Raw genomic sequence first — 23,385 nt, 5'->3', positions numbered from 1 at the left:
GGGCAAATGCCCAAGGCAGCACCCCTACTAATTCACTGGCTGTGAAGTTCTTGTTCCTTGTGACTGCAGGGACATGGGGCTCTCTGCCCATAACCCATGACACCATTGTCATCTGCTGTTTGTGTCACACGCACCCCTACCCCTTGCACTGAGGTGCTTTTTGCCATTCCCACTGCTGAATTTGTGTTGTTTCAAGGAGACAATAGAAAGGCACGCCTGGTCTTTACCTGCAGTTTTATTTTCTCTTATAATCTCTGTACCTTGGACTGCCTACCTCTCTTCAAACATACCAAAAGGTCCTCAGCCCAGCCATACCCTCCAGTAAGCTGCACTTGCAGATCATTTGCACAAAAACAGAGGCACACACAGCTACATAATCCTCACTACTGATGTATCTCAAGGTGGTTTACAAATAACCCAGGAACTATACTCTTCAAAGTGGGATTCTGTGAAAAGCCAACTCTACACAGTCGCAAGCTGTACGCTGCCTGGTCCACAAAACAGAAACATCCCAGATGACAATATTGGCAAGGAAGAAAAGGTCAGTGAGAGCTAGTTTTCTCTCCAAGATTTCATGAGAAATGAATTTGCCAATCCTTCCATTCTAACAACTAATTTCAGAGTAGATTGTACAAGACTGAAGGATACTAACAGGGACTGGGCACACTGTGTAAACGGGTATCATTTTGCAAACACTACCAAATCAGCTCTAGATGATGGTAGGAGGCGGAGGATGAGATTGTAGAACTTCAATAAAGCAAGAGCTCACAGTCTTTTCTTCTGGGCACTAACAGCTTTTGTAATTACCAGTGCCAGCTCTGCCAGCCCTGTGCCTCTGTCCAGGCCACATACCGCTCTGAGGTGGCTTTTGTATCCTCATTGCAATGAAGTATTTTATCCCGCTAGGGTTTATTATTCTTTTATAGACTGAAGGGCTTCAACCTAATCTTTCAACAAACAAAAAGAATCTTTCAACAATTCAATGCTGTTGTAATTGGCTCCAAAAATAGCACCCTCAAAGCCACATTTCTTAAACTTCTCAAGTCCAAGGATTAACCTTTTTCAGAAAAAAATAATAATCCAAAGACCAACTTGTATATTTTTCATATATCAAATCAAATAAATGAAAGACTAAAATTTGAAAGTTAATCTATAGTAGCTTTTATTTCCTCCCATTTTCTTTGTGTGCTTGCTTCTGTGGCTGTTAGAGGGGAGGAGAGAGGGTTTACTATTGTTTCATGAGCCACCACTGGATGTTTTATAGACCACCAAAGGCCCATGGATCACAGTCTGAGAAACACTGCTTTAGAGATAAATAGGGTTGTTACAGGAGGCCCTTGCTCTCAGCTCTGCTTTATGGCTCATGCTGCAGCAGACTGCCACACTTTGTCTTAAAATCCTTTATGATGCCCACTGAAGGGCACTGGTTGTCTCCCCTGGGGACCAGGTGCTCTGCACGGCTCAGTTCATGCCGTCCTGTCCTTGCAATTCCTGTGCATTCAGTTTATACCCCTGGATCCAGGCCATGCTCCACGTACTCCACCCAGGACAGCTCCATGGCAAAGTACCCTTGCCCAAGGGATACAGAATAATGCCAGCTTCTTCTGTATCTTGAAAAAGGGAGTATGTGTCCTCTTGGAAAGGATGAGTTGTCTCCACTGCTCCTCTGCTATCGTAAGTGCATTTTCCTGCCAGGAAAAGTGGCCTCAGCGCAGCCCTCTCTACGACACCCACAGCTCTCTCCAAATTTTGCAAGCAGACACCTTGGCACCTCCAGTTGCCTTCGGACTCTGTTAGTGTTGGCTGGCTGGGACTGATAGCTTCCCTCTTCTTTCTCCTTGTTTCATTAACTGTCACGTTGGGGGTTTTGATCTTCCCTGGAACCAAGCCCTGCCAAAAGATTTACTCTACTGCAGTGCTCCGTTTCACATAATTGCCAGAGAAAGCTGTGCAGTTGGTAACGACCAAGGTAAGGAAACACACTAGATGGACTCAGGATATAGCGTTCACATATTGTACTTTCATAAAGGTATAGCAATGGAAACATTCCCTATTTTGATTGTCCCAAAGCCACAGGAAAAAGGGAATTAAGGGAATTGATATGTCTGGGATAGATGCCAGCTCTGATTTACTCACATTTTTACCCTGATCTGAAATACCTTGATCAGAGATGGAAAATTTTTATAGAAGACATGAACCAAATCAGGCCCTGCAAATGCTGGTATCCAGCTAAGAGCTATCTCAGCTGGCACAGTCCGAGAAACATAAAAACGAAGGAACTGGGAATACAATGGTCAACAGCAGCTCTGTAAGAGATTTCTTTTCTTCCTGCAGTGGGTTTGGACGTTCCAGCATCATCACGGCTAATACCCGCATTTGCAGTCTGCCTTCTGACCACAAAGTGCCTAAGGTACCAGAACACCAGTGAGTTAGGATGTAGGGGTTGGCTTGGCTCCTGGAAAGAGGATGTGCTTTATCATCAAATCCCAGCATGATTTGGTACGGAGAGGCACAGAGCGGTCAAGCCAGAGTGGTAAGCCCAAAACAGGGTTGCCTTTGGAAGCAGTATAAAAAGAAAATATCCTTGCTAATATAACCTCGCCTTCTAGTTTAACCTCCGTGTTCCCTCAGAGAGTGCAAACATGCCTGCACATATTTTAGGCACAGCAACTCACTTAGGAAGACTCAGATGTAGCATAAGTCCAATTAAAGCAAAATGGAATGAAAGTCCCAAATTATTTCAGTGTGTCAGAGTGAGGAGTTTGCAAATCCACTGGTTATTGCAAAGTTGTTCTGGGAAAAATAATTTCTGTATAGATTCCATCTCACTTTGCTGAACTCCATGGGATTTTTGCCATCAACTTCAATGGGAGAAGGACCAACACATATAAGCAAGCTTTAGCCATGCATTAATTAATTGTGCTTCAGGCCAAATGCATTTGCTTTTATGCCCCAACCCTGCAATGAATTTTCTATAGAAAGATCTCTGTCCCCGCAGTGGTGTCCACTGAACTTGCACCAGCAAGGTCTAATTCAAGATCCCATTTGAGTGCAGAAATCTATAAGAACATATACCCGCATTAATCTTGCTGAGATTAATACAAGTTCAATCAAGAACAGAGTTTGATGAAAAGATCTCATTACATATCAAGCTGGAGAGTAGATCAAAGCTTTTCTTTTAGCTCACTAATAAAACAAAACAGAAATAGCACTGCAGAGGAATTAGCTTGCTTGTTTGTGATGACTCCATTCTTTGGGAAGGTGAGTACAAAACCCATGAAATTACTACTGCTAAAATAACCAAAACAAAACAGAAAATTAGTCAAATCCTTAATGCAGGATATCATCCATAATTCCTTCTCTCATTAAAATTCCCAAACATCAGAAGCGTGGATGATGTGTTCTGCCTAAAATGACTCACCTCCAACTTCTGTTCAGAATAAGGGAAAATAATGAAGGTCCTTTCTTGATTTATGAAGCAAGGATGGGGTTTTTTGGCATGTATTTGAATATTAACAGGACCCCATATTACTCAGTGTGCCACCCCAAAGATGTGCCCGTGGTTCCCCTAAGGTTGCGCTCTGCAGTTTAGCACTCTTCTCACTAAGGCATTCTAACACAGCATTACCAAAGGGCAGATACTGGCATGTTTTTTTAAACTTGCTAGAAAGCCATTTGCTCCTTAAATGTGATTTATGTCATTCAGCTAGAAAGTTTGTTTTCAGTACAAAATACTTTTTAATCACCTCTGTTAAGTCTTTCTACTTCATCTCATCTGGTTCCTATGGAAATCTTAAGTCTTCCAGAACTGCAAATTCTGTTTCCCAGCCAATGTTAGGAAAACTGATTTTTTCCACTACCTTCTGAGATAGTATTTGCATATAAATACTGTTCAGATCTCAGAAAATATATTTGAAATTATTCTTATTAGTCATTATACTGGAGACCTTCCATGTTTCCACAAGCAGCCGTTTTATTTTTTCTCCCTTTCCACGTAAGCAAAAAAAGACCTCCTGTTTGCTTCTTCATTAATCCTTAACTCCTTTTTACATGCAGTTCTTCTTCACAAGAATTCTTGTTATATTTAAAAAATCAAAGAGAAAATTATAAAAATTGGCATCTTTTTGACCAAAACAGAACTTCCCACCCTTGGTTCATGGATTGCTGGCAAGGTTATAAAAGTTTGTAGTTGGTCTGGAGAACCAACCATTCTTGAAGACTCTCTATTCAAAGTTTAACAATGAAAGTGTAAGTGCTCCAAAAGACATAAAGAAAGTTGACAGGGATCTTTGCCATAGTTTGGGAACCTCTATGCTAAGAAAGAGAGAAAGAGCATGGAGCGGTATGTCTTTTCTATGTATGACAAAAGTGACAGATTTCCTTGCCAGGGTAAACGTGTCACATGTTAATGACAGGTAAAAAAGACCTACTGTTTGAGTCAGCCAGAACCAGTACAGCTGCTCTCTGCTACGTATTACACATTTCACAATCACACACATTATGCATTCATTGAACTTCCTGGGCTTGTGGCTGATACTTTTTTCCACCTCTCCTTTCTCTCTGCCATCCATCTCCCCTGTTTCAGGGCTCCACCTCACTGCTGCATACGCACTTTCAAGTGGAGAACGAGGCTGAAATGCAGGAAGGGACAACAGTATCCATTAGACAGTACAACAGCAGGGCATGACTACAGATGGATAACAGAACTGTCAATGCAAGTGATGTGCAAGCCTCTGCTTCCAAGTCTTGTGAAGAAGCTTCCTTCACCTGTACTTGGGAGGAGGACTCAGAAGGGGAGGTGCAGTTGGAGCAATCTGTTTAGCCTGGGCAGGGGGAAAAACGGGAATATTCTTGCACTCCCCTATACAGATCACTTTTGAAAATCCGACTTGTTCTGAACACTGTCCCAGGCAAGGAGCAGGCAGAACACAGCACCATATGAGAGCCAGATGCCGAGATCAAGTGGTGAAAATCTTATTGGTGTCTCTGCGTCTCTCCTGGAGGGCACCTGAATACCAGAGATTCACGAGCATTTGCAAAGGATTTACTTTCTCAGCATGGTCGTTCTTGAGATTAGCATAGAAACTTAACAATAACATAAATTTCATCTGTCCCCTTGTTACCTCCTCATGCACCTTGGAATTCTTCAGGATCTTCTCAGCTGTTGACAAAGAAGTTATTCTCCTTTAAAAGAGCAGCAAAATGTTTTGTTACTGTCTTCACCAGGTTGTGAGATATATAGTATTCTTGAGAAGATCATCCCCTCTATCCCATAAAGCAGCTATAGCACTAGCTAAGAGCCTGTGCCTTTTCATCTGTTTCCTTAGCTACAGATTGGAAATTTTCAGGGCTTGTGCGGCTGGGAGATGGCTAAGACAGTGCTAAGAAGGGCCATGGGTCTCTGGGTTTTGCAGCCGCAGCACCCATGGAAAGAAGACCTAACATAGATGCTGGCAGCCATGGGTGAACCTTCTTTCAGAGGAAATGGAGACGCGCTGGGAACTTCCCAAGAGAACAAAAGAATGCTTCCAGACAGTCAGGTGGAGCAGCCTGCTGGCTCCATCAACCTGACGGACTTGGCAGCCTCTCCTGCTCCAGCTGGCCAGGATCCTGGAGTCTGCAAAGCCGAAGGCAGAATTTCTGAATTATTGGGAGAAAACAGCTTATACATAAGCTTATACGCAGTGATACACACATACATATATATATATATACAAACTCATGCACACAGATTTATACACATCATGGAGTAAGCAGCACCTCCTTTAGTAAGCTTGCAGGATATACGAACTCCTAGTAGAACTTAAACCCCTATGCCTTATCCTATGATGACTAAGCTGTTCTATGTTGGGCTTGCTAACTCTGCAGGAGAGCTCTGACATCTTCCTGGAGGAGATTTAAAGATGTATTTTTATTAGCTTTTGTAGAAGAATCACTGTCTAAAAGCTCCTATCTGAAGCTTGCCCAACAGCCTCACATTCCCTGGGTTCCTCTAAGTCTGAGTCCTCAAAGTCTTTCTGTAGCAGAGGCCAAATCCCACTTCCAGCTCCAGTCTGGGTGCCAGGCTTGCTTGCTAGGTTCTCAATTTCTTCAGCCCAGAGCAGAGTTCCTGCTTACGTCAGCAGTAGTTGGCCAAGAGAAAAAGAGAACAATACAGCCTTTATAGATTGACAAATTTCAATTTAGTATAAATTATGCAGTATATAACATGGCTCAGAGGAGTAATTTGTCATTCTCTGGGATTCTTGCATTTTCTATAGTTTCTTTCTCTTCCTTCTCCACCTTCCCCTTTTCACTTCTCCTCCCTTCCACTCCTATCTTTCTACCTCCCTTTCTCTCTCCTTTCTGCATTTCCTCCCTTCCAACTGATCCCGCTATTACTCCAATGGCTCCACTCCAATCCCTACCTCTATGTTATCTGCTAAAATCACTGACATCAGAACATCTAAGTGGAGATGCATTCCAGTGTCCTGGAAAGGGATGCATACAGCAAAGAGAGCAGAACTTGAGAGGCAGGAGGACTGGGATATGCAAGGAGAGTTACAGGCAGGAAAAGGCTGGGGGTACATACATTGGTACAGGCACAGGAGAGGGCTCACCCCCAGCAGTGGCTAAAAGAATTCTCTACAGCATTTCTGCCTGGAACCGTCAGTCCAAGAATAATTATATTTCATAGTCAGAAGGAGAAAATTAAATAGAAAAGTGTTTCATCTTTGGAGTGTTGGATATTTGATCTTATCTGGAGTGAGTGTGTGTGTACATGTATGCATACGTCACTGTTGTTATTTTATTACAGAGTGCTGCATAAATCTTCCTTTTTAGACATGTGGTCACCGGTTTAGGGAATATTTACTCTTAAATGCTTCAGTTTTTGCAGACCCAAATTTCTTGGTTCATTCTCAGGACTACTTGGCATAACCAGAGCCTTTGCCACAGATGTCCCAGACACTGCTCTTAAAAAAATTATCCTGACCAAAATTGGTGCTTTGGCCTGTGTAAACTGCTAAACATCATCACAAAGCAGCAATTAGGCTGCAAGTTACTGACAATCTTTGCCTCTTCAAACCTTAATATTTAGGTCACGTGGAACAGTGTAGTTATGGATGCAAAAACAGCACTCATAGGTTGCGCCCTATTTGTTGAAACTCATCTTTGTTTCTCTTCCAAAAGCCAACCTCCCAGCTGATGTGTGATATGCTTCTTGCCTTACCTGGATGCCTGCTCAAGGAAGGAGAAATCCGTTCTCCACAGCAAGTACAGACCTTGCTCAGTTCACTCCAGAACTTGAGCCTCCACCAGTCAGGAGTCAAATGACTCCAGTGATGAAAAGGCCCAAGTTACCCGTGGACTGGCCACCTGTGACACCAAAGAGCTGCCTCTCCCAAGCCAGGACCCAGAAGATGCCATGCAATCTAACAAAACTTGACCGACCCAGCAACATTCCTGTCTAGTTACCACAAGGTAGCTCTTGTCTTGTTAAGTTCTTGTCCTGTCAAGGTCACCTGACAAACAAAAACACTTTCAGAAAAGAAAATTCCCTTGAGGTCATCCCTTCTGTTCTTGTGGTCAATGCCAGCCCATGTTCCCCTTCGCTCTTTCCCAGTCACCCAGGACAATAGTTCTACACCCCTCATTATGCATAAGGACATGCTTCCAGGTCCCACAGGAAAGCACAAACACACATAGACTTCCTAGTACTAAAGGTATTCTGCAAAGCATGGAAAACCTTCAAGGCAGTCACGAGAGACAACAACAGACAAGATTAAACACACAGTCTGCATTCCCAAGGCCCTGAGCGCATCAAAAAGCTCTGTAGTCTCTCCCCCTTCCTTGGGGTTTGGCCACCTGCCCTCCAGGCCAGCTCTGATAAAGTGAAACTGCAAGCGGGGATCAGACTGCTGTAAAAACCAATGTGAAATAACCGCGAGCAGCCTCTACAGGGCCCTTCCCACTTCACATGGAAGCCCTTAAAATTGGGCCCTTGCCCTTGGTCTTTGCCTCAGCTACCTTGTAGGTCTGCCTGTGCTCATACACCTTGTTGGTCCTGACCCTGGATGTGGGAGGAGAGGTGTTCCCTTATCGCCCTTGGAAGCAACCTGATCCAGGAGCTGGTGCCCAGGCAGTGCACTTACCCTGCTTGCTGAACACCTGGACGGGCAATTTAAGCAGCCACACTGATTGCCATCACAAATGTGTGACAACCTTGTTTTTGAGGCCATCTTCTCAGACTGGAATTGACCCCATGCAGAACTGTTCATGGCACATGCCACTTTACGTCTTCTCCAGGACAGGTGAAAGCTGAAGATCAGACCATTGCCTTTCAGAAGACACAAACAGGGAACCATGTCAAAGTAAAATACAAGGAACTTATTTTCACCCTCATTCTTCCTAAAATCACAATGGTCTTTGTGTCAATGTTATATTTTGACATCATGTTTCCTTTCTTTATAATTTTCTGTTCAGCATAAAGTGATATGAGAGCACAGAAACCCACTATGAGGACTGGAGATAGTGAAAGCCCTTCTGGATCATCTGTTTCAGAGCAGGTCTCTATCTATCCCCTAGTTTTCACTTGCTGGAAAGTTACCCAGGCATATGTTTGCAATTAAAGTCTCAGTTCCTCACAGGCTCATGGCAAATAGTCTGCTTCACCTGGGTCACATCTCTAAAGGGAATTCCCCCAGACTGGATTTGCAGGCCATATTCAGTGGCAGCTCTGACACAGGTATTAGCCATAATGGAATCCATGTCAATTATGAGTTCATCCATTCATTTTTCTATCCAGGCCTCACACTCAAATTTCAGAGATCTCCTTCTAAAATGCAATTTGACCCATTTTGGAATGGAGAGAGTTCCTTAGTCACTCCATTTGAGACCAATTAGGCTGTTTGATTTGGGATCCTTTATCCCTCAGCACTCTTAGCCTGTCTGTTCCAATAAATGTTGCAAAAAATCCCAGTGTCTGAAATCCCTGCATGTTTCATGGACCCTATTTCCTACCCGGTAACTGCACTCCCTTTACTCCTCTTTCACCGACCTGAGTTAGTCACAGACTCTGGGGTTACTTTGTGTGTATCAGCTCCATCTCCTTGAACTGTCCTTCAACTTCATGCCTGTGGAGGCCATAAGGATGAGGGGACATGATTGACTTGTAATGCTTTCTGCTGGCTTAAGAGCTCAAAGCAATCTCTTTTGTGGCTAACCCACAATACGAACATGCTCTCAGAGTTCACTTTTAATCGACCTCACTGATTTGCCTGAAATATTGATCAAATCATAACTGCTTCCTTCCCAACCATCCAATGGACAGTCCAGTCAGTCCATGAGTTTGGGGAGAATTCCAGCTTTCAAACCAAGGAGCAATCACAGATTTGCAGTGATTATGGAGCTTAAGGCTTTTGTTTTATGTGTCATTTGCAGATGTTTCCAGCCCCTCACGTCCCTGTAGTCAATGGTATGGATTCAATGCTGATAATGGAAACAAGGTCGCAGGTTGTGAGAAGACATCTACCTGCCTTAATTCAACAGTCTTTAGAAGTTCTCCACATGTTCTAAACTTGAACAGCCTGCAAGGTTTGTGAAATCAGGGTGCACCCACAGTACAGAAATAATTTAAACCTAATACAATATAAACCTTTGATTGAGGAATGAGCCTGTGCACATATTTAACTGTCATCACAAAGAAGATGGCTTTGCTCATTAGGGGCCCAGATGAATTGTTACAGTAAGTCCAAGACCTATTAGAGGAGAAGGGCTGGAATTGGCTCTTCCCTCCTGAGCCTCTGGGAACGACCCTGAACTTTCAGTAAGGGAGGTTTGTTTCAGAATCCAAACCTGAACCTGACCCTGAAGTTGGCCACTTGCCCCCTCTTCCATGCAGCAGACCTAGCCCAGCTGAAGGCTTCCACAGCCTTGTGCTACACAGGGAGTTCAAAACCCAGATCTGGATTTTGCAGCCTGGGATCATCTCCGACTTTCCCGGCTTCAGAACCGCAATTCCATTTGCTTTACGTCACTTGCCTGTTTGCTTTGGGGGAAGAAAAAAATATTTAAAAAAGCCCAACAAGTAACAATCCAAAAGACAGCAACGCTGTCCCAGCAACATTCCTCCTCACAGAGCAAGGAAGAAGACAATTAAGCCCAGCAGTACCCACATCCTTAGCCCTTTGGGCCTCACAGCATTTTCTCCTTCTGTCTTTGTTTTGGGGGTTTTATTTCAATTTTTATCACTTTGGCTCACGCTGCCTGGGAGGCAGGGGACCTCAGTGGTGTCCTTGAAGTGTTTACTCAAGACTGGAGCACACCCAAGAGGTGGTTTTCAGGGCCCCTGCAAGCCTCTGAAACCCCACACTGCGTGTGTGTTTTTCAGAGGGGGATGGCTGCAGCTGGCTCTACAGAATTTGCCCTGGGGGACAGGTTTCCCTGCCAGCGATGGAGAGGTGCTGGGAGTAAAGCATGTCATCTTCATCCTCCTCCTTTCTCAGCCCTGCTCTGGTATTTGGTTGTAAAAAAGTCGTCGTGCTTGAAGCTAGGCTCTGCCCCTATTCTTGAGGATCTCCAGGCTCCCAGCAGCATACAAGAAAAGTGCTCCTTAGGTTTCCTGAGCCTACAGCACTGCCTCCTTCAGGGGCCTTCCCTGCACATCCTGAACCCAGGAGCTCTGATATCACCCCACAGGAACCAGACCTCCAGGCCTCTGTGTCTTGCTCATGTTACTAATCAAAGCACACATATGCCCACCACTGCAGCCTTGTAGAAGCTCTAAGTTAGGGATCACCTCTTCAGTGACACGACAGTCAAAGCCCATGACACACAGGCTTTGCAAAACTTTTTAGCAGTGTTACTTTTTATGGTAGGTTGCATAAAACTTATAGATAGATCCAAACAAAGCAATACAGTGTTCAGTGCATCCCCATCCTCCTTGCCATCACCATTCTTGCACAACCACTTGAACTTGGGTCAAGGCCTGTGGACTATCCAGAGTCATCCTCCTAGGCAGAACTTCTCCACACCAGGGAATCTATCCTTCAGCTTCAGCCTGCTTTTGTCCATTTTTATCCTTGGTGGTTCTTCACTGAATGCCCTCTTTCCTTCCTAAAGCCTTCTCCTCTGTTTCTCTTCAGTGCCATCTGCCTTTCTGTTCCTTCTGGTCCTCTGTCTCATGAGGTTTTCCCATGATTTTAAATTCCTTTGCTCTTCTAGAGTGGGTAAAAACATTTTATAACGGTGATAAGGTAATATTTTGAAAATAAACTTCGCATAGTCAAACTATATAGACTTGATAGATATATGAAGACGTGTTCCACTTTGACGCTGATTTTCTGAAACATTCAAAAAATATAACCAAATACATTCCATATTGAAAATATGAAATTTCAGAACACTCAAAAACTGTGGAAACAGAACTTTCTTGCATTATAAAAATGTTCTATTTGGGGTTTTCTTTGCTTTTCTTTTCTTCAGAAAAAATACTCAAAACAGGTACTTGTTAATGTTTGCACAAAAAAATAACATGTCTTGTTTAAAAATCTTCTAATGAAAAACGTCCAGTGGGTCCTGGAGCTGGGTTCATTCCATGGTCACAATCCCTACTGATGGTGGTGAGGTTAGTTACGCTTGGTAAGAGATACAATGAAGAACTAACAAACATCCTTGCTGTTCTGCGTTTGTCCCAGCTTTCCTCCACTGCAGGCACCCCCCTGCGCTCTGATCTCTTGGTAGGAGGGAACGCAGTATTTGTTATTGGTTTCGCACTGACCATGCAGCTTCATTTCTTATGCAGCCTCCCAGGACAATCCTGGGTTCTTATGTGCAAATGAAATATGGCTCTGTTGGTGCATGCTGACGGGCCCTCTCCATGGGCAGCTTGCAAGGAAACTCACCCGTGGCATTCTGGCACCATTCTGAGCCCATTACCTCGGCTCCTGCTGCTTCTGCTTCCTCTGGCATTTTCAATGTTACCGTGGAATGAGGAGTGAGCCCCAGAAGAGGCACATATCTAGAAACACGGCACTTGTTCCTCTGCTGCTAATAACTACTGACACTTGGTTTTCCACACCTCCATGTAGGTGAATTAAGCTTTCTTTATTGTGCAGAAGAGCTCAAGCCCAACCATCAGATAGAATGGAAACTGAATTCTGGTGATACTTGGATCCGAGGCTGGAGCTGCACCTTTGATACTGCAGCTTAAACCCATCTGCACAAACAATCTTGGCTCTTCCCACTGCAGTTTTCTATGCTGCCAAACTCAGCATTGAATCAGGAGGCAAGCACAAAAAGGAAGAGGAGAAAGAAGAGAGAAAAGAACAAGAAATGTGACATGTTTTCACCGCTTTTCTAGGTTTTGTTAGACTTTCAGGTGCAGTTATCTAATTGTGCTAGGAGTTTTCTTCTGAAATCGGAAGGGCTAGGAATATAATCTTGAAAAACAGAAGACCTGAGAGGTTTGAATAATCACACACTACCAGTGACTAGTGCCTCATGAGTAGCCCCAAACCTGATAATGCATCTCTACTTAGCAATATCGGGATCTGTAACATTTCCCCATCACAATAGTGAAAAATGTTTCCTGTTTGCAGAGCAAACTTGTGTTCTTGAGGTAAGAAGCACATGGTACTGCAAGGGTTGTGAAACATTTGTCAGCGACCTCTCTTTTAAACAGAAATCAGCGTGTTGCAGCAAAGGCCACAACCATCTTGCTGAAAAACAGTGATTAATGACACTAATATGTAACAATTAAAAAATACTCATTGAAGGGAATTGTGAGCTGGTTTTGACCTGGGTAGGGTACTGCCTAGCTGGATCAAAAAATCTCTGGGATGTTCTTTAGGGATGCAGTGAGGTACACGGGGGTCTTGGCCTTTGAAAAAGATTCTATGACTCTATTGTAACAACGAAACATAAGAGAAGTAATCACATCTCACAAGAGCTCTACTCTTCTGGCCAGGGACACTAAAACTTCTGAGCACTGAGGGTCGAATTTCCACAGTCACCTTGCATCAGCCTGATTCTGTTCCCACTGCAAAATCAGTCACTGGTGGTAGGAAGAACAGCCTGTGCTTCTAAAAATCCCCTCTCTCGGATTTATTTCAGACTGCTATAAAATGCTTCTTCAACTCGTGCATCAGCCTAAACATCCATTCTTCAGAAATGGCTTTGTTCTCCATTCAAACTTTGCTTCCCCCGCCATTGGAGACACAGGAGCAAAGTGGTCTTTGGCCATCTGAGCCAGGAGTTTGGTTCAGAGCAGATCCCTTACTCCACCACAAGGCCCAATCAATGTCAGCTAACACACCATACCTGAGTTCCCGATCTCACTTGCTGGTGCCAGTCCTTGGGAGTCCACTGGCCAGGATTTCACACATTGTATTTAAGCTACCACTGAGTTCAAAGGCCATTCCCCTCAATGTTGGGATTAAGCCCTCCTAAAGAAGCCATGAGTGGCGCTGAGGAAACTCAGAAATCCCAGCCTTTGCAAAACTAGTGCAGGAATTTTCCCTTAGTAACAAACCCCTTAGCATCTTTTGTTTTGGAAAATATGAAAATGTTTCCATATAAATTTTTCCAAAATGCAGCCCTCAAGATTCTCACGTTGTCCTGATGCTGAGAAATCCCTCTGCTCGCCCCAGAAAAAAAAAAAAAAAAAAGATGGCCCTTGCAGTGTCTGAAAGATGGCAGCATCCTCAAGCATCCCTAGCCTTGGGGTAGAAAGCTAAGCCTTGTTATCCCTGTTTTGATCCCAGGTTCCCAGGGCTTCTTGCCAGGTTGTTGGGGGTCTGGCATCTCTGGGGGGTTTGTCTGGATTCTGGGGCAACACTCCGGCTGTCTGTGGGCTTCCCGTCCCACAGCAGGATTGAATGCAGCACAGGGGCCCCAAGCCCTGGAAAACAAGGCAGCCGGCTGGCAGGAGAGCAGGCTGTGCTCCCGCAGACTCGTGGCTGGGGCTGGGCTCACCAAAACAGAACCACTTTCGAGAAGGATTTCAGCAATGACGAAGGATGATTTCCTGACCACGAGGAAAGCTTTCCATTAGAAATGTCCCAGACAGTCCCAACGCAGAGGCGGGATGGCGCGCTGGCAAGGTGGAAACGTCCCCTGCACAGCCCAGCAGCTACACTGTGAAATCACAAGGCTCAGGGCTGCTGCTGGGCAGACTGGAACCCTTTCCAATCAGCTTACTGCCTACAAAAGCCCTGGGGTTAGCTATCAAGTTATTCTGGCTCCCTCCATACCTCTCTGCAGAGATGCTCCCTCCTAGGAAATGAGTCACACCTTACAGAGAGGCTGAGAAAACCTCTGGAGGTGCCTGTCTGTGTGTTGACTCAGAAGGAAGGAGATTGCATTTGTCTGCCAACATTAAATGTCTTAACCAGGGGCTGTCCTGGGGCAGTGGGCTCATGCTGTGATGACCCCAGGCAGGCACAGGGTGTCCAGCCCATCCAGCCCACAGCGTAACAGCTTTTTCCCCCTTCGGCTTTTTCACACCTCCCTGTTTGCCTGCACCTCAGCATGTGCTCGCACATAAACAGCACGGACGGCGGGTGGGTCCCCCGATTACAAACAGGGCCTGACTTGCAGTTTGAGCTCATCACAGATGGCCTCCATGCTCTCCTAACAACAAGGAGAGCTCGTGGGCGGCAGCCACCACGTAGAGAAGGGAGTTTGCTTCACAAAACCCATAACTATCCAATAACAAAAAATGACAGGCCAGGAACCCCTCCAGGCATCTCGGGTGGGTTTTTAATGCAACATTTGGGCAGAATCTTTGTTCCAGGTTTTGCTTTGAGTTGATTTCTTAAGCACATACACATCCAAGTCTGGGCCTCCAGCCCCTCGGCTTGTGCAAGCGCTCTTTTGTATGTAAAGTCCTAATGTCCATGTTGTAGGGCTCTTCTGCACTGTACAGTGCGCTCTGCACGCCTGGCAGAAAGAAATGGTACAAAATCTGTTGATAGATCATCTGTGGAAGACCTGAACTCCAGCCAAGACAGATAAAAATAAAAGAAATTATAATAGTTGTGTGTGTGTGTGCGCGCACGCGTGTGTGTGTGTGTTTTATGAAGGGAACATTTATATTTTTAAACTAGGAGTAATTGTATTCTGTATCTGAAATGGCATCTGAAAGTGATTTAGTGGAACAATGTGGTTTCTGATTGGTGCTTGAACTAGTTCCAGAACATTTTTTATAATAAGCATCATAAAGATCCCAATTATCTGATCCTTTTTCCTAACATGGTCAGAGAGGATGTTTCCAAAGAAACGGCTTTTGGGCTGTTTTTTTTTTTTTTCCTTTGTGGCACTGATCCTGCAAACATTTACATACATGCTTAATCTTGTGAGTAGCTCCAGAGAAATGAACCAAGGCAGCCCCTAGCAGCAAAGCTAATCGGAGAGTAAACTACAAATGTTCAGATTTGCTAATCAGGGCAATCCATAGACTTTCAGGGAAAGGTCTGCTTGTTATTCCGAGAGCTGTTCAGGATGCATTTACGATTCAATAAAGGAGGCCCCAGCATTACCAAAATAATTACTTACTCAAACAAGCCTGTAAAACTCAAGGACTGCCCCAAATAAAAGGAGGCTTCCCCCCCTCCAGTTTAATAACATAAATCTAGTGAAATGCATCTTGCTGCCATAAAATCAGTTCTACATGCCTTAGAAACCATTGATTTACTAAGTGGGCAGGGAGGTCAGATCCTGCTAGGGACTCAGAGGGCTGAACATATGGAGAGAAGTTTTAAATCTGTAAGTTTTGTCCACCCACAGAAATGGAAAGCAGCTCATATCTTACCCTGTAACTTCACTCTCCAAAATAACACACATAAAAGCAACAGGCAATGCTACAGATTAAAATGGAGCATTTTGATGATCACTCAGGGAAGGGGATAAATAACGACCCTAAAACCCACTGTCTGTCCCAGGGAGGATTGTCCCTGCCTGCAAAACTGGCTTTACATTGGCAGCATCCCTCTTGCGCTGTGACCCTGCAGGAGGGCTGGCTGTCACATCCTGGGCATCGCCTTTCCCAAGCAGCCCTCACCAGGCTGCAGGCACAACTCCAGCACCGCGCAGCACACCAGACCTCCTGCCACGAGCACCGCAGGGCAAGGCCAGGCATGGATCAGGATGGCAGCAGTTGCATAAGGCAGCAGGCTGGTAGGAGTAGCAACAGGGCCTGCTACAGGACAGAAGATGTTGTCCTGACAGAGACAAGGGTCTCTGCCTTCTTAGAAATATCTCTTCCACTTTTCACCCCACAAAAAAAGCCCTTCTTTCCTGAACTAACTGGCTTTGGCTAAATCCTTCCTGCCACACACCACAACAGGGGAACCACAGGCCATCCTGGACACAAGGTGTCTGTTCTCCTTCCAAGCACCACCTCAATTTCCCTCTGTTTTCAGCAACATGGCATTTAATGTACAGCAGAGGACAGTTGTTTGCCACCCCACTACCGTGGTAACTAAGAACCTGCAGAGGTTCTTGTGTTAAAAAGGGCTGTGTGTAACATCACCCTCAAGGTCCTCTTTCCCCATCATGTTCTTGTCTGGAAGAAGGAAACTCTTCTCTATATAGCAAAGAAGAAATATCCAAGAAGAAAGCAAAGAAAACTGGCAGGCAGTTATCCTCATTCAAACTAGCTATCGTTATCGGAAGGTGTGAGGGATTAAGCAGCCTGCTTAGCCTCACGCAGCAGGGCAGACAGAGCTCCAGCAGTGGGTTTGTATCCATAGTCAAGATGAATAGGAAAACAGCTTTAAAAAATGCCAACTGGCTGCTTGTGGGTATGAGTTGATAGAGAGCATAAACCATTCCTCACAACACTGTTTCATATCTCTGCAAACTCACGCTGAAGCCTACTGTGGTTTTGCAGTACTTCACCCCTGTCCCACACCCACCTCACGTAAAGTCTTGTCAAACCAAACCTGGAAGGTGCTCAAGCAGTATGCAGGGGTAATTAGCCTGAGTGTTTGGGTGGACCTGGAAGTGTCACCTAACTGCAGCAGCCACCTCACTATCAGGCTGCCCCTGGTCGCTTGGATCATGTTCTGATGATGTGTGAACACAGAGGTGGCCAAAAATAAATAATAGAAGACGCCTTACTCCCCTGAGCTCAGAGGCTCTCATGCCAAGAAATATTCTTGCTTCTTGCTGCCTCTTTTTGTGGTGGTTTTCCTGAGACTGAAAACGCTCCTCCACTGCAGAAGATGCAAAAAAAATCCTGCTGACCTCAGCATTGAGTTTCATCTTTTTGAAGCTTTGTTGCGCCTCTAAGATAATTTATGAGGTGTCAGGATTTTCCGACCACAAATGTCTTGGACGAAAACCATTTTTACACTACAGATGCCATGAAAAAGAAGCAATTTCAGCCTGTTTTTTCTACAGCACTGTCTGTGTCCACAATGAAGCACGGGTTCAGAGCTCCTGGAGATTATTTGTGTAAGAGTTGTCCGGGCCAGCGCTCCACTGAGACTCAGGCTGGGTCTGATTCCCCACCTTTGCCTCATTGCCCTGATCTTCTCTGTTGGGAGGGGAACTCCCATTTCCTGGTGCTGTGCCACGAAAACATGAGCTTGCCAAGTTATTCTCTGTATGTCTGTATGTGCGCGTATGTGTCGAACAAGCCAGAAGTACCAGAAGTAAAAAGATCCATTAACAAACCACATTTTGCAACATCCACAAGGATCCCCATATTTGTCGTCTGTGGATTTCTCTTCCCCATGCTTTAGATTTTCGAGGGGAAAAAGGAAACCAACAAAAACCCCCAAGAACCCAGTTTAGCCGCCTCTAATCCAGTATGCACCTCAGTCTCCATGAAAGTGTTCTTGGGACGACAGCAGTATTTCCCTTGGCTGGAATGCCCAGCCTCCTGGCTCCTCCGGAGCTGCAGAGCTGTAGACATTCCGCTGAGTAGTTTGCAACCCTGCCTGCCAGGAAAACCCAATGTCTCCATGGAGAAATCTCAGCGGAGGAGTTTGATACTCAATCAGGGATGGAAAAGAAGGGAGTTTATGCCTCCCTGAGACCAATCCCTTCCCTAAAAAGAATTTAAAAGCAAGAGGAAAAAAAAAGAAAAGGGATCATATTCTTACAGACATGGGCCCAGACACCCCAGTAGTATTGGTGTACAGTGTATTGCTTTGAGTCAGGATAGGCCCAAGTCATGGAGGCTCAGTCCAAATGTCTGTAGGTCAGTGGGAGTCTATCAGCTTTGGATCAGGCCTAATGTTTGGATCTGGAGCTGAACTTCCAAAAGTCTGGGCATGCTTGCATCTTCTGGTGAGGGGGGGGCTTGGTTTGGCCTGGCTTTGAGATAGGAACCAGCTGCAAATGTAGGCCTCCAAACATGTTCTAGGAAAGAGGTTATAAAAGAGCCCCTTCTTGCTCAACGCATTTATTCCCTGTGGGCCAGATTCCGACATCTTCATTAACACTGAGCAGAATCTCACTCCAAGAGCAGTTATATTGATTTGAATGGGGCTATTCAAGGAGTCAGCAAGTACCTAATGTCAGCAAGGGCAGAACTATCTAAGGGTCACATCTGTTTGCTTCATTGACATAAATGAGTTTTCTCTCTGTCCTGCTATTAGCACACACTGCTACAGAAAAGGCACACTGGGTTCCCTTCTTCCTGGCACCTCTTCAGCAAAATGCTGGTTGCAGATTCTTCCTTACTGGTAACAAGCAAAAAGTGCAGGAGCTCAGCTTATAGTTCTAACAGCTAGAAAAATCCTCCTGTGATAAAAGGAAGCTGTGATGAGAAGGTCAGAGTTCCTTCCTGAGCATTGCTCTAATCACCTTTTGTCTGCTTTCCCTCCCAGACTGAAAAATAGTGCCCACATGTGAAGGCAGAAGAAGGACGGTACTGCCTACCTACATCTTTTTGTAGCCATCCCTTCCTAGAGGTCATTCTCCTGTAAGCCACAGTGACACTTACTCACTTTAAATACTGTCTGCTGTTTTGGATCACTTTGACAGAACCAGGTAAGGGACTACTCCTGTTATTGCTGATAGAGGCGACAAGCCTTCTAGCATAGTGCTTGCAATGGGCAAGATGTATCAGCCTCATGAATTGCCTGGCTTGCCACCCTGAGTTCTGAGAGATCTCCAAAAACTAGCTTTGAACTGGGCACTTAGACTATTAGACAGATGAATGAATCCCAGTATTAGACAATTAGGTGTACCAGATTCACATGACTTCAAAGTTGTGCTCCTAACTCATATTCATGCTTTCGAAAACCTCACTCACAACACCCTGCACATTTGATTTTCTTCCTTCCAGGACAGTGACCAGCTCTTGGCCCTACCTGTTTCAGAAATGACTAATTGCAGAAGAGCAAAGCAAAGCAAAATACATCCCCTCTGGATTCTCACACCATTTTCTCCATAACCACATCAGGTCACCTCCCAGTCACGTAACTAAGGTTTGTCACAGGTAGATTTTCTTTTCCTTCTCCTTTCTTCAGGGAAGTAAAGGCATTTGCACTGTGATGTTAATATGAATCATCATAACTATTTGCATTACACTTTGTAAGAAACAAGGCTGCTTAAACAGAGTGGCTGTGTCTGTCAGGACAGGCTAGCCAGGGTTAGAGTCTCTTTCCAGTTATGAAAAATGCTAAATGTGCAACTCCCACAAGTCAGCATTTGCAGAATAAATGCAAATGATTTCACTATTGTAAGCAATGATCTGGTACCTGATAGTTGTGTGCAGTGCTGCAGTGAGCCCAAGCAATCCCCTGTTCCCCTCACTGAAAAGGAGGGAAAAAGTCTTCACGCTTACGGTGGGTAGTCAGCTTTCCTCACCACTTCCAGCAGTCTGCATGAATTTTTAACTCATTTTGTATAAAATTCCTTCTTTCCTGCCATTATTCTTGGACTTATTCTATACAGTGTTCTCATATATTACAAACAGGTATCCAAGAGTCCGCTGCTTTTCCAGCAGGCACTTCAGGATTTTATGTGGGCAGCAAATTCTCCATTTCCCTGGTCTCCCTCAGAAAAATAACTTGACAGTGTAATGAGAGTAAGTGATAGACTGTTGTTTGTCAAGAAAGACCTTCTGGGAGAGGTTAAGAAGAGGATAACCTCTGCTCTTTTAGGTTCTACTCTGAATGGATAGATGAGCAGAAAACAGTTGCCAGTCCATGGAAGTACAAGGTCTGAAAGGGAACAGTTGAGTTCTGGAAAACTGCTGGCAGCAAAACTGGGATTATTGGTCATTTATAGGTCAGGAGGGAACATAGTGGCAGGACACAGAAGTTGGTGAAATAGTTTGTTTGCATACACTTCACATGCAGGAATGATTTTTGTATGAGCAAAACATCCTCCGGAGATGGTTCCTGCTTAAGTCTTGAGATCTGTCCCCACTTTAGGGGATGTAGAGGGGTGGGATTCTGGTGTTAAGTCCTGGCCTGATGCTCCCAGAGCCCAAAGGCTTTGCAACGCAAGTTCCAAATGATCTGGAGATTAATCAATGTAAACACAGAGAGTACTGAAACACTTTTTGGAGATGGAGAGCAGGTTAAGCTGTTTTATAAGATACAGCTAATGAAGACCATTGTTGCTCTGAGGAGAAAGGAAGGGAATTCTATTATTTATGTATTACAAATGCAGCCACTAAGGCATAAACAAAGCAACTTGCACAAAACCAGACAAAGGAGTTTGCCACGAGTCAGCAGTTTCAACTCAGGTTTCCTGTGTCCCAAACTAGCACTTTAATCATCTTCCTTCTCTGTGAGAGAGAAACGAGTATCAGAGAACGGAGTAACTCTCTACATTTTTCTAGCCCAAGACAGAAATGTGTCCATTGTTGGGACTAGCCCCCTAGGAGGAATTATTTCTATTCAATTTGTGTGTGTCACAGCCAGATAATGCACTGGGTGGTATTTCCCTCTCTTCCCCCAATCTTTCTCTTTTATGACCACATGACTTCACCCCCTCGTGTGAGTGACAGTACCCATTAGACTAGTCTCTGATGCAAAACAGCTGTGTGGAGGGAAGGGGAGGAAGGGAGTGGGGAACAGCAATTTAGAAAACAATTAAGAACATCAATTCCAATTCATTTGCTTGGCCAGGATAAGTAATTTCTAAGAGGTAACTTGATCTGTAGCGGACTGAGATTAAAGGCGAACTCCATTATCTCTAGTTTACAGTCTGGAGGAATTTGTTTTAACTGGTTACCAAGGAGGCTGCATGAAAAAAAAAAAAGAAAAAAAAAGAACCTTTGCCTAAAAATGTCTAAAAAATCCTCCTGATTTCTTCTTTTAAAGGGCACGCATGGATTTATTAACTCTCTGAGAGTATGGTTGCATTGCGTTGCAGGAACAGTTCGGCTTTTGAAAACAGAAACCCTGCCTGCAGGAGCTTAGAGATGCATTTTATCAAAACCAATTATGCCAGTTTTAAACTGCTGTTAAGGTTTTGGTCTAAAGATAGGCTAGAAACATGAGACATGGGATTCAGAAGCAGATTCAGCATTTTGCAGAGGAAACAGCAGGGTTTGGAGGAGAACACCGCGAGCTGCCCACCAGGCAGCCCCAAGTTTTCTCCTGGCTTTGACACTGCCGCTCTCTCTAGCTGTGAAAGGTGATTCCCCATGCTGTTTTACCACTGCTGTAAGCGAAACGGTGGTAAAATACTCAGACACTTCTCAGAGGTGCTGTGAGACTCCATGACTAAATACCCCAACGTCCCTTTGCATATTGAGAGTCTGAACCCAGGCATGACGTACCAAGGTGTTGTGACCCAGCAGACGGCACATTTTCTCCTATATTCATGCTAGCACGTGGGATGACACCAAAAAGCAAGTATGCGAGTGGGAGAGCTACTGATTCTTTACCGTGGAAACCTCACACTCTAGGGCTTTCCCCTTCCACCTTCCTCAGCTCTCAGCACTTTGCCACAACCGTGTGTCTCAGTCTCTGCCCCAGCTCCTGCAGGCCTTGATCCCTCATCCTTGTTTTGCAAAATACAGTGCTGTCAAGAAGCCAAGATGCCCTGCAACTCCAGACCATAAAATGCTTCTCAGACCATATGAGTTATCACTTGGAAACCCCTGGTACTCGTCCTGGGTGTTTCTCCTGGGAACCCAGAAACAGCAGCCGTTGTGCTTACAGGAACATAGAGGCCACATGTGTCTCTGGATCTGATGTAAGGAGCTCAAGGGTGGGGTAAAAGCAGACATGGAAAAAACCATCCGTGAGCTGGCTCGAAGTTCAGAGTTGGCCTTGGACCTGCATTTCCCCGGCTGGACCCAGACTTCTACCTCTCCTGTGCAACTTTGTTTGTCTTAGGGACAAACCGCATCACTGCCATCATGAAACGGCCAGCCTGCACTTTATACAGCTGCATCCCTGTTAGCTAGCTAAGTCTCTGGGGTGATGTAATCGCCTCAGTGGAAATAGGAGCTGAAGAATGTGATGTGACGAATTTTCCCGGACCACCAAATAAATTAAAAAGTAGGCTCCCAGCCCAGAAAGGTTACCCTCCCAAATAAACATGTCCCAGCCTCCTTTCCTCACACACACTTACCTTCTTCCACACCAGAAGCTGAGCTCCTCACAGACTCCATTACAGACCCAGAATGAACAGGTTCTTCCAGCCAGTCGGCATCTCCCATACAGTAATTGCTTTGGTATGGGCATCTGAGAACAAGACAGAACTGTATATACTAGAAATATCCTCTTTGCATAAACTTCTCAGTAGACTTACTTTTGTCTTGTTGCCAGGAAATGTATTTGGGGCCTCTTGCTAACTTCACATTTCTTTGATTAGGGAGGCATGGGCAGTTTGTTCTGATAGTTACAGGGAAAACAGCGATGAGAGGAACTGAGAAACTGGAAAGCCCTCTCTAAGCACATCAGCTCTTCAACAGCACATGAGACCACCCTACTCCACCATCCTCCTTGTGACAGCCATACTTCCAAGGAAAGGAAAGGGGGGGAACCCATCTTGCAATTCCAGAACAAGGAATGTCATGGTAGATAACCTTACAACCTGAGATCACTTAAGCAATACAATGCACTGAGCTCCAGGGTGAAAGAGGGGTCATTCCACAACCAACAGCAACAAGCAATTGGTGGAATCAGCAAACAGCCAAAACTGGTTGGTTGGGTGGGGCAGGAATTTAAGAAACCAAGAATATAGTCAACCAAATCGGAGTGTGGCCAGGAAACGTGAGTTAACACCTTTCGTCTGCCAAAGAACACCACTAGATCTGTAGTGACAGTGACGGCCAGGGCCTTGGCCTCACAATCTGCTCAAAAATCTGCAAGGAGGGACACGCACATTCTGTGCCCAGTTCAGGTTATGATTACTTTGCAGCATGAGACAAGCACTTAGCTTCTCTTGGCCCCAACTCATCTGTGTGCACAGCTCCCTGGGTTA

At 44.9% G+C, this 23,385-nt stretch overlaps 1 long non-coding RNA gene across 1 annotated transcript; it reads right to left on the bottom strand.

Annotated features, from left to right (window-relative positions):
• Window positions 1-235: 235 nt before the first annotated feature.
• Window positions 236-22,692, bottom strand: LOC309673027. Its single transcript, XR_014269280.1, has 3 exons — window positions 22,531-22,692; window positions 8,133-8,317; window positions 236-5,617 (listed from the first exon to the last, which is right to left on the bottom strand). It is a non-coding gene; the product is annotated as an uncharacterized lncRNA (long non-coding RNA).
• Window positions 22,693-23,385: the final 693 nt, after the last annotated feature.

Source organism: Vanellus vanellus, assembly GCF_965231255.1.
Source record: "Vanellus vanellus genome assembly, chromosome: 5".
NCBI lineage: Eukaryota > Metazoa > Chordata > Aves > Charadriiformes > Charadriidae > Vanellus > Vanellus vanellus.
The sequence above is the reverse complement of the archived record's forward strand: the minus strand, read 5'-3'. Positions and strand labels throughout refer to the sequence as shown.